Genomic DNA, 8587 nt, shown 5'->3' on the forward strand with positions numbered 1-8587 from the left:
CTCTTCATATTTTTAGGGGATCACGTTCTTGCGATAACAAAACAATTTAGCAAGTATTTGCGAGGGGACGCGGTTTCCTTTAATTGTTATTAATTTTTATTAATAACTTATACAGCAGCGACCGATCGCAAAGAACGATTCTCTTCAAATTTTTAGGGGATCACGTTCTTGCGATAACAAAACAATTTAGCAAGTATTTGCGAGGGGACGCGGTTTCCTTTAATTGTTATTAATTTTTATTAATTGTTTATTCGGTGGCGACCGATAGCAAAGAACGATTCTCTCCAAATTTTTAGGGGATTACGTTCTTGCGATAACAAAACGATTTAGCAAGTATTTGCGAGGGGACGCGGTTTCCTTTAATTGTTATTAATTTTTTATTAATTGTTTATTCGGTGGCGACCGATAGCAAAGAACGATTCTCTCCAAATTTTTAGGGGATTACGTTCTTGCGATAACAAAACGATTTAGCAAGTATTTGCGAGGGGACGCGGTTCTTTTTAATTGTTATTAATTTTTTATTAATAATTTATACAGCAGCAACCGATCGCAAAGAACGATTCTCTTCAAAATTTTAGGGGATCACGTTCTTGCGATAACAAAACAATTTAGCAAGTATTTGCGAGGGGACGCGGTTTCTTTTAATTGTTATTAATTTTTTATTAATAGTTTATTCGGTGGCGACCGATAGCAAAGAACGATTCTCTCCAAATTTTTAGGGGATTACGTTCTTGCGATAACAAAACGATTAGCAAGTATTTGCGAGGGGACGCGGTTTCCTTTAATTGTTATTAATTTTTATTAATTGTTTATTCGGTGGCGACCGATAGCAAAGAACGATTCTTTCCAAATTTTTAGGGGATTACGTTCTTGCGATAACAATACGATTTAGCAAGTATTTGCGAGGGGACGCGGTTTCCTTTAATTGTTATTAATTTTTTATTAATAATTTATTCAGTGGCGACCGATCGCAAAGAACGATTTTCTCCAAATTTTTAGGGGATTACGTTGTTGCGATAACAAAACGTTTTGGCAAGCCACCAAATAAACAATTAATAAAAAATTAATAACAATTAAGGGAAACCGCGTCCCCTCGCAAATACTTGCTAAATTGTTTTGTTATTGCAAGAACGTGATCCCCTAAAAATTTGGAAAGAATCGTTCTTTGCTATCAGTCGCCACCGAATAAACAATTAATAAAAAATTAATAACAATTAAAGGAAACCGCGTCCCCTCGCAAATACTTGCTAAATTGTTTTGTTATTGCAAGAATGTAGTCCCCTAGAAATTTGGAAAGAATCGTTCTTTGCTATCGGTCGCCACCGTATAAACTATTAATAAAAAATTAATAACAATTAAAGGAAACCGCGTCCCCTCGCAAATACTTGCTAAATTGTTTTGTTATCGCAAGAACGTGATCCCCTAAAATTTTGAAGAGAATCGTTCTTTGCGATCGGTCGCTGCTGTATAAGTTATTAATAAAAATTAATAACAATTAAAGAAAACCGCGTCCCCTCGCAAATACTTGCTAAATTGTTTTGTTATTGCAAGAACGTGATCCCCTAAAAATTTGAAGAGAATCGTTCTTTGCGATCGGTCGCTGCTGTATAAATTATTAATAAAAAATTAATAAGAATTGAAAAAAACCGCGTCCCCTCGCAAATACTTGCTAAATCGTTTTGTTATCGCAAGAAACGTAATCCCCTAAAAATTTGGAGAGAATCGTTCTTTGCGATCGGTCGCCACCGAATAAACAATTAATAAAAAATTAATAACAATTAAAGGAAACCGCGTCCCTTCGCAAATAATTTCTGAATCGTTTGGTTATCAGTACAAAATTACCTTTTTCAAAAAAGGTAAAAAAAGGCGCCAAGTACACGCGCAATGTATGTTGTAAATCTAAAAATCTAAAATGGTAGTAGCTTTATTTCTTTCTAACAAATAATTCACAAAATTTCGTTACCTAACTCAACCCAAGTGATGATATATGTATAGTAGCTTTATTTCTCCCTAACAAAATAATTCACAAAATTGCGTTACCTAATTCAACCTAAGTGATACGTATTTCAAAAAAGATGTGAAATCTTTAAATTGCGCCAATTGCAAAGAGAATATATACACTTTGAAAAATAATTTTGCAACTACTTTTAAAAAATGAAACAAAATTGTGTTACCTAACTCAGCCCAAGTGGTATGTATCTTTGTATTCCTGAGAGTCTTTCTATCAACCCAAGTGGTAGTAGTTTTAATTCTCCTTGATAAAATTATAATATTACAAAGAATTATTTTAATCACAAAGAATTAAAGAGGTAACATTATAAATAAAAATATTTAATTAAAATAAATAAATAAATTTTTCTTGTAAAAACTTGGCGCTGCTTTTTTAAGGTTTAGAACCTTTGCACAAGACTTTCGTATGGCAACGTAGTGTAACGAAACGTGGGTCAACGCACAAGAAACGTATCGGTTACGGCGTTAAGCGTCGTCTACAATGGCAGCAGGAGTATGCAGTAAGACGTAAACAGTAAGCTATTCTATTGACCAATCACAGTCGATTATTCTTGAATTGTAAAAATCCCATTAGTCAATAACTTACTGCTTACGTCTTACTGTATACTCCTGCTGCCATTGTAGATGACGCTTTATACGTCAATACGTTTCTTGTGCGTTGATCTACGTTACGTTACCATACGAAAATTTTATGCGGAGGCTCTAACCGATACGTTTCTTGTGCGTTAATCCACGTTACGTTACGCTACGCTATCATACGAGAGTCTTGTGCGGAGGCTCTTATCCAGACAAATTTGCATAGCGCATAAACATAAGCGTAAGAAATTGATTGGTTTACATGTATATGTGCAAAAGGAAATAGACCAATCCATCTCTTTATGCATATGCTTATGCACCTATGCAAGTTTGTCTGGGTTGACCTTAAAAAAGCAGCGCCAAGTTTTTTACAAGAAAAATTTATTTATTTTATTTTAATTAAATATTTTTATTTTATAATGTTACCTCTTTAATTCTTTGTGATTAAAATAATTCTTTGTAATATTATAATTTTATCAAGGAGAATTAAAACTACTACCACTTGGGTTGATAGAAAGACTCTCAGGAATACAAAGATACATACCACTTGGGCTGAGTTAGGTAACACAATTTTGTTTCATTTTTTAAAAGTAGTTGCAAAATTATTTTTCAAAGTGTATATATTCTCTTTGCAATTGGCGCAATTTAAAGATTTCACATCTTTTTTTGAAATACGTATCACTTAGGTTGAATTAGGTAACGCAATTTTGTGAATTATTTTGTTAGGGAGAAATAAAGCTACTATACATATATCATCACTTGGGTTGAGTTAGGTAACGAAATTTTGTGAATTATTTTGTTAGAAAGAAATAAAGCTACTACCATTTTAGATTTTTAGATTTACAACATACATTGCGCGTGTACTTGGCGCCTTTTTTTACCTTTTTTGAAAAAGGTAATTTTGTACTGATATCATGCATTTTGTAGTGATAAGCAAGTATCGGCAAAAAATTTCCATTTTTTATTTTTTAATTATTTACAAATTGACAATAACAACTAATTAAATTTTTTTATTAATATATATATATATATATATATAAAACCTCTTATTTTTTACAAATATACATATATGTGTATTTATATTCGTATTATATAGAGAATCGCTATAACATTAAATGTAATAATAGTTATAATATAGAACTATTGTCTCCTATTTTTGAAATTTATTAAATATGTATTGATTAAATACGTATTTATTATATTTAATGTTATTCTTGCAATTCTCTATGTTAAGTGGATATAAATACACATATATATCGTATATATACATATATATAACATTAACATGTTTTTTAAATCATGTTTATCTGCAATAATTAAATTATTTATATTAAACTAATTATTTTTTAAATAAAAAATTTACCTGACAATGTGATTATTCCTTATCCACTAATTATTAAATTTTCAAATAAGTAATTATTTATGTATTAAAAACACATGAAGAATATAAAACGGTGCGAAACTGGAAACTACTGGAACAGATTCGGGTCTGGACTAGTTATTTATTGGTTCGGATTCCTTGACTGCTTGAACAGATCGACTAAGAAAAAGTTTATTATAATGGACCATTTTCCCGAAAATATTACATACATGGATCCAACTTGTATCAAACCTATGAATATTAATACGTGATTATAATCGATATAATTGTATATATTTATTTTTGTACAGTTATGTTCAAGAAATGACAAGAGATGATACATCTAATATTTGTAAATAGATTTCTGTTAGAGGATCTGATCATGGATTAATATTTTAATACTGTTTCTGATTGTTATCGGAATGAATTAAAGTATGGTTTTGTATTTTCATATTGTAATTATTATATTCAAGTCATTAAACTATTCATGTATTTTTATTTTTCCTCCAAATGTTTGCGAAAACTTAACTATTTAGTAGAGCTACATAATCGAGTAAATGAATTAAATATTATCACATAACTGAATGAATTAAAATCACAGTCCTTAAAAATACAATGTAGCTAATATATATTAATTATAAAATAGATTATAATATATATATAATCAGCTGTTTTATAATGAATCAATTGTACGATGAAACAAAGTTATTTATCTGGTTATAATATTTACAGTCCTTGAATCTGAATCCTTTAAACAAAATTGGACAATTCGTTGAATCTAAGATCAGATTTTAGCTTTCTTCCTATTTTTATCCGACACTGTATACTTGTCGTAACTTTTCGTTGGATCAAAAGGTTCCCATCTACTCGCTGGAAAAATGTGTTTGTTCCTCTCGTACCATGATCTAATGAGAAAAACATAAAAGAGAATTATACAAAGTATTCTTTTAATAATAAATACCTAAGTAAAACTTTTCCGACATGTGATTCCTCGGTTTCGACAGAAGCATCGTGCTTAATACGAATATCATCGTGAACGTCAAATGTGAACAGAGGCCCGCTCTTTCCTCGTGCCTAATCGCAATATTACATACATTAAAATAACATGCCAACATTGTGATATTGCTTCATAAGTTTTATCATTTAGTATATTTACCTTAGTTACAATAAATTAGTTATAGTTGCAGTAAAACGTATAATGGTGCGGTAATATAAGATTCTCCTTGACATACATTAACTGATTTGCCATTACTGTTTTAAGCTCGCTGAATTCACGCCTCAGAACTTCTAAACATCTCTGAAGAACCTAATAGATAGAATTACCTGTGTGTAAAAATTTAATTTATGCAGCAGAACATTATATATCATGCCAATGTTACTCCAAAAGTGGCACTGGAGTATTTTAATAACTTAAACGTTCTCTAAACCACTGAGACATTCACCTTTCTTCATTATAACACTCCGACGATGGTCAGATCCATCCCAATAACTGAATGTGATCTCAATTTCTTCTTCCTTCAACGCGTTCTGCTTTCTACCCCATTCTTGTCTCAATTCTTCCCTAAGTTTATTTTCCTCCTCGTCCCTTTCGATAATTCCTTCCGTGTAAACGGGATTGATCTCCTCGGCATCAGCTCCCTGCCGTCAATATATACCTGTGAACAGGTTCCTTGATCTCCTCGGTATCAGCTCTCTGCTGTCAATATGTAATACCTCTACAAAGTAAAAATGTATTGTATAATCAGAATACTAGCAACGTGCACAACTTCATTTGACGTTATAATTGGGTACAACATTCATCGCACGATACTGTTATAATTGCAAATCGGAAACGTACCTCGAGTCCAGCTCTTCTGCGATCAACGAAGTCGGGATCGAACGTGTCAGTCGTCACTTTCTGCCAAGCGTAGAGAACCTTCTTTTCCGGCAGCGGTGATAACACGATGTAGGGATACGAAATCTCGGGATAAGCACGAAGCAATTCAATTTTCAATTCAGTATATCGCCGGCACGATTACGGTGTTACTGCCGTTTCGCGTACGCGCGTATGCGCGCGTTGTCGCACCTTATACCTCGCGACAGCGTGCGGCTCGTGCAAATGTTAACGCGCGGCCGCAATCGCGCGGCAGAAACGCCTCGTGTGAACAGGCTCCTTGATCTCAGTATCAGAGCTCCCTGCTGTCAATATAAAAAATAATATAATAGGTTATTAACCTGTATGTATAAACACTCACGTAAACGTAGTATAAACAGTAAATAAAATAGTACAAGTATAACAGTAATATATAGAATAAGATAATTATAGGATAATTACATAAAACAATTACCTTGAATTAATCGTCGCGTCGCGTAAAGAGTCACGGTCGGTCTCGCTCCGCGCGTACTACCATGTCTCTCTCGAGATAGGTTATAACTGATGAACTGACTGACACTCTGACAGCGCGTTAAACGAACGCACTGTCTGCACTGCACTGCACTGCACTGCACTGCGATACTAACGCTGCTAGCCGCCAGTGTCGAAAAAGTGAAAGTGACGTTCTCTGTTTGTTACATGTATGTTATAATGAATGAGAGCGGTTGACGTAGAAAGTATCTTAAAAAAAATTTTTGACATTTGGACTTTGCGTTGCAATATCTCCGCTCGTAGGGCACGTAGCGGAATATTATAAAAGAAACTCCCCCCTAATTGGACCCCAAGCTATCGATCAAGCCTAATTAGAACTTGATCCGTTCACTCGTTATCGAGATCTCAACATCTCGTATACCCGCAACCCGTCGCGTCGCGTAAAAGAGTCACGGTGCGGTCTCGCTTCGCGTGTACTTGGCGCGAGACACTACCGTGTCTCTTGATTAATAAAATTAATAACAATTAAAGGAAACCGCGTCCCCTCGCAAATACTTGCTAAATTGTTTTGTTATCGCAAGAACGTGATCCCCTAAGAATTTGAAGAGAATCGTTCTTTGCGATCGGTCGCTGCTGTATAAATTATTAATAAAAAATTAATAAGAATTAAAAAAAACCGCGTCCCCTCGCAAATACTTACTAAATCGTTTTGTTATCGCAAGAACGTAATCCCCTAAAAATTTGGAGAGAATCGTTCTTTGCGATCGGTCGCCACCGAATAAACAATTAATAAAAAATTAATAACAATTAAAGGAAACCGCGTCCCTTCGCAAATAATTTCTGAATCGTTTGGTTATCGCAAGAACGTGATCCCCTAAAATTTTGAAAAGAATCGTTCTTTGCGATCGGTCGCTGCTGTATAAATTATTAATAAAAATTTAATAACAATTAAAGGAAACCGCGTCCCCTCGCAAATACTTGCTAAATTGTTTTGTTATCGCAAGAAACGTGATCCCCTAAAATTTTGAAGAGAATCGTTCTTTGCTATCGGTCGCCACCGAATAAACAATTAATAAAAATTAATAACAATTAAAGGAAACCGCGTCCCCTCGCAAATACTTGCTAAATTGTTTTGTTATCGCAAGAACGTGATCCCCTAAAAATTTGAAGAGAATCGTTCTTTGCGATCGGTCGCTGCTGTATAAATTATTAATAAAAAATTAATAAGAATGAAAAAATCCGCGTCCCCTCGCAAATACTTGCTAAATCGTTTTGTTATCGCAAGAAACGTAATCCCCTAAAAATTTGGAGAGAATCGTTCTTTGCGATCGGTCGCCACCGAATAAACAATTAATAAAAATTAATAACAATTAAAGGAAACCGCGTCCCTTCGCAAATAATTTCTGAATCGTTTGGTTATCGCAAGAACGTGATCCCCTAAAATTTTGAAGAGAATCGTTCTTTGCGATCGGTCGCTGCTGTATAAATATTAATAAAAATTTAATAACAATTAAAGGAAACCGCGTCCCCTCGCAAATACTTGCTAAATTGTTTTGTTATCGCAAGAACGTGATCCCCTAAAATTTTGAAGAGAATCGTTCTTTGCTATCGGTCGCCACCGAATAAACAATTAATAAAAAATTAATAACAATTAAAGGAAACCGCGTCCCCTCGCAAATACTTGCTAAATTGTTTTGTTATCGCAAGAACGTGATCCCCTAAAAATTTTGAAGAGAATCGTTCTTTGCGATCGGTCGCTGCTGTATAAATTATTAATAAAAAATAATAACAATTAAAGGAAACCGCGTCCCCTCGCAAATACTTGCTAAATTGTTTTGTTATCGCAAGAACGTGATCCCCTAAAAATTTGAAGAGAATCGTTCTTTGCGATCGGTCGCTGCTGTATAAATTATATAATAAAAAATTAATAACAATTAAAGGAAACCGCGTCCCTTCGCAAATAATTGCTGAATCGTTTGGTTATCGCACGAACGTAATTCCCTAAAAATTTGGAGAAAATCGTTCTTTGCTATGTTCTACAATTATTTATCGAATAATCTATAACAATTAAAACATGTTTTTATATCAAACCGATGAAAAAACAGTTTGAATATTGTCAAAAATATTTATATATAGATATATTTAATCTTTATTAATTAATAATATCTATGAAAAGCCCAGCGGCCGATAATAATTAACCTACGATACGTTCGGACCCCCTGAGGAACCCACATGATATTCGGCCCTGTCCGCGAGACGTTCCGCTGCTAGCTCCCGCTGCTAGCTTCAGCGACATT

General features: G+C 33.8%; 1 protein-coding gene and 1 long non-coding RNA gene across 3 annotated transcripts in view; both read right to left on the reverse strand.

Moving 5' to 3' along the window:
- Positions 1–8587, reverse strand: part of LOC139814859 (uncharacterized) — a 47643-nt gene that overhangs the window by 37890 nt on the left and 1166 nt on the right. The window lies entirely within an intron of this gene.
- LOC139814704 (uncharacterized) lies at positions 4096–6813 on the reverse strand. 2 transcript variants are annotated; one of them, XR_011732527.1, is made up of 4 exons: positions 6274–6813; positions 5784–6124; positions 5389–5661; positions 4096–5252 (listed from the first exon to the last, which is right to left on the reverse strand). It is a non-coding gene; the product is annotated as an uncharacterized lncRNA (long non-coding RNA). The 2 variants fall into 2 exon arrangements; XR_011732526.1 differs by having other exon boundaries at positions 4096–5269; positions 6274–6812.

This window comes from Temnothorax longispinosus, chromosome 6 (assembly GCF_030848805.1).
Source record: "Temnothorax longispinosus isolate EJ_2023e chromosome 6, Tlon_JGU_v1, whole genome shotgun sequence".
NCBI lineage: Eukaryota > Metazoa > Arthropoda > Insecta > Hymenoptera > Formicidae > Temnothorax > Temnothorax longispinosus.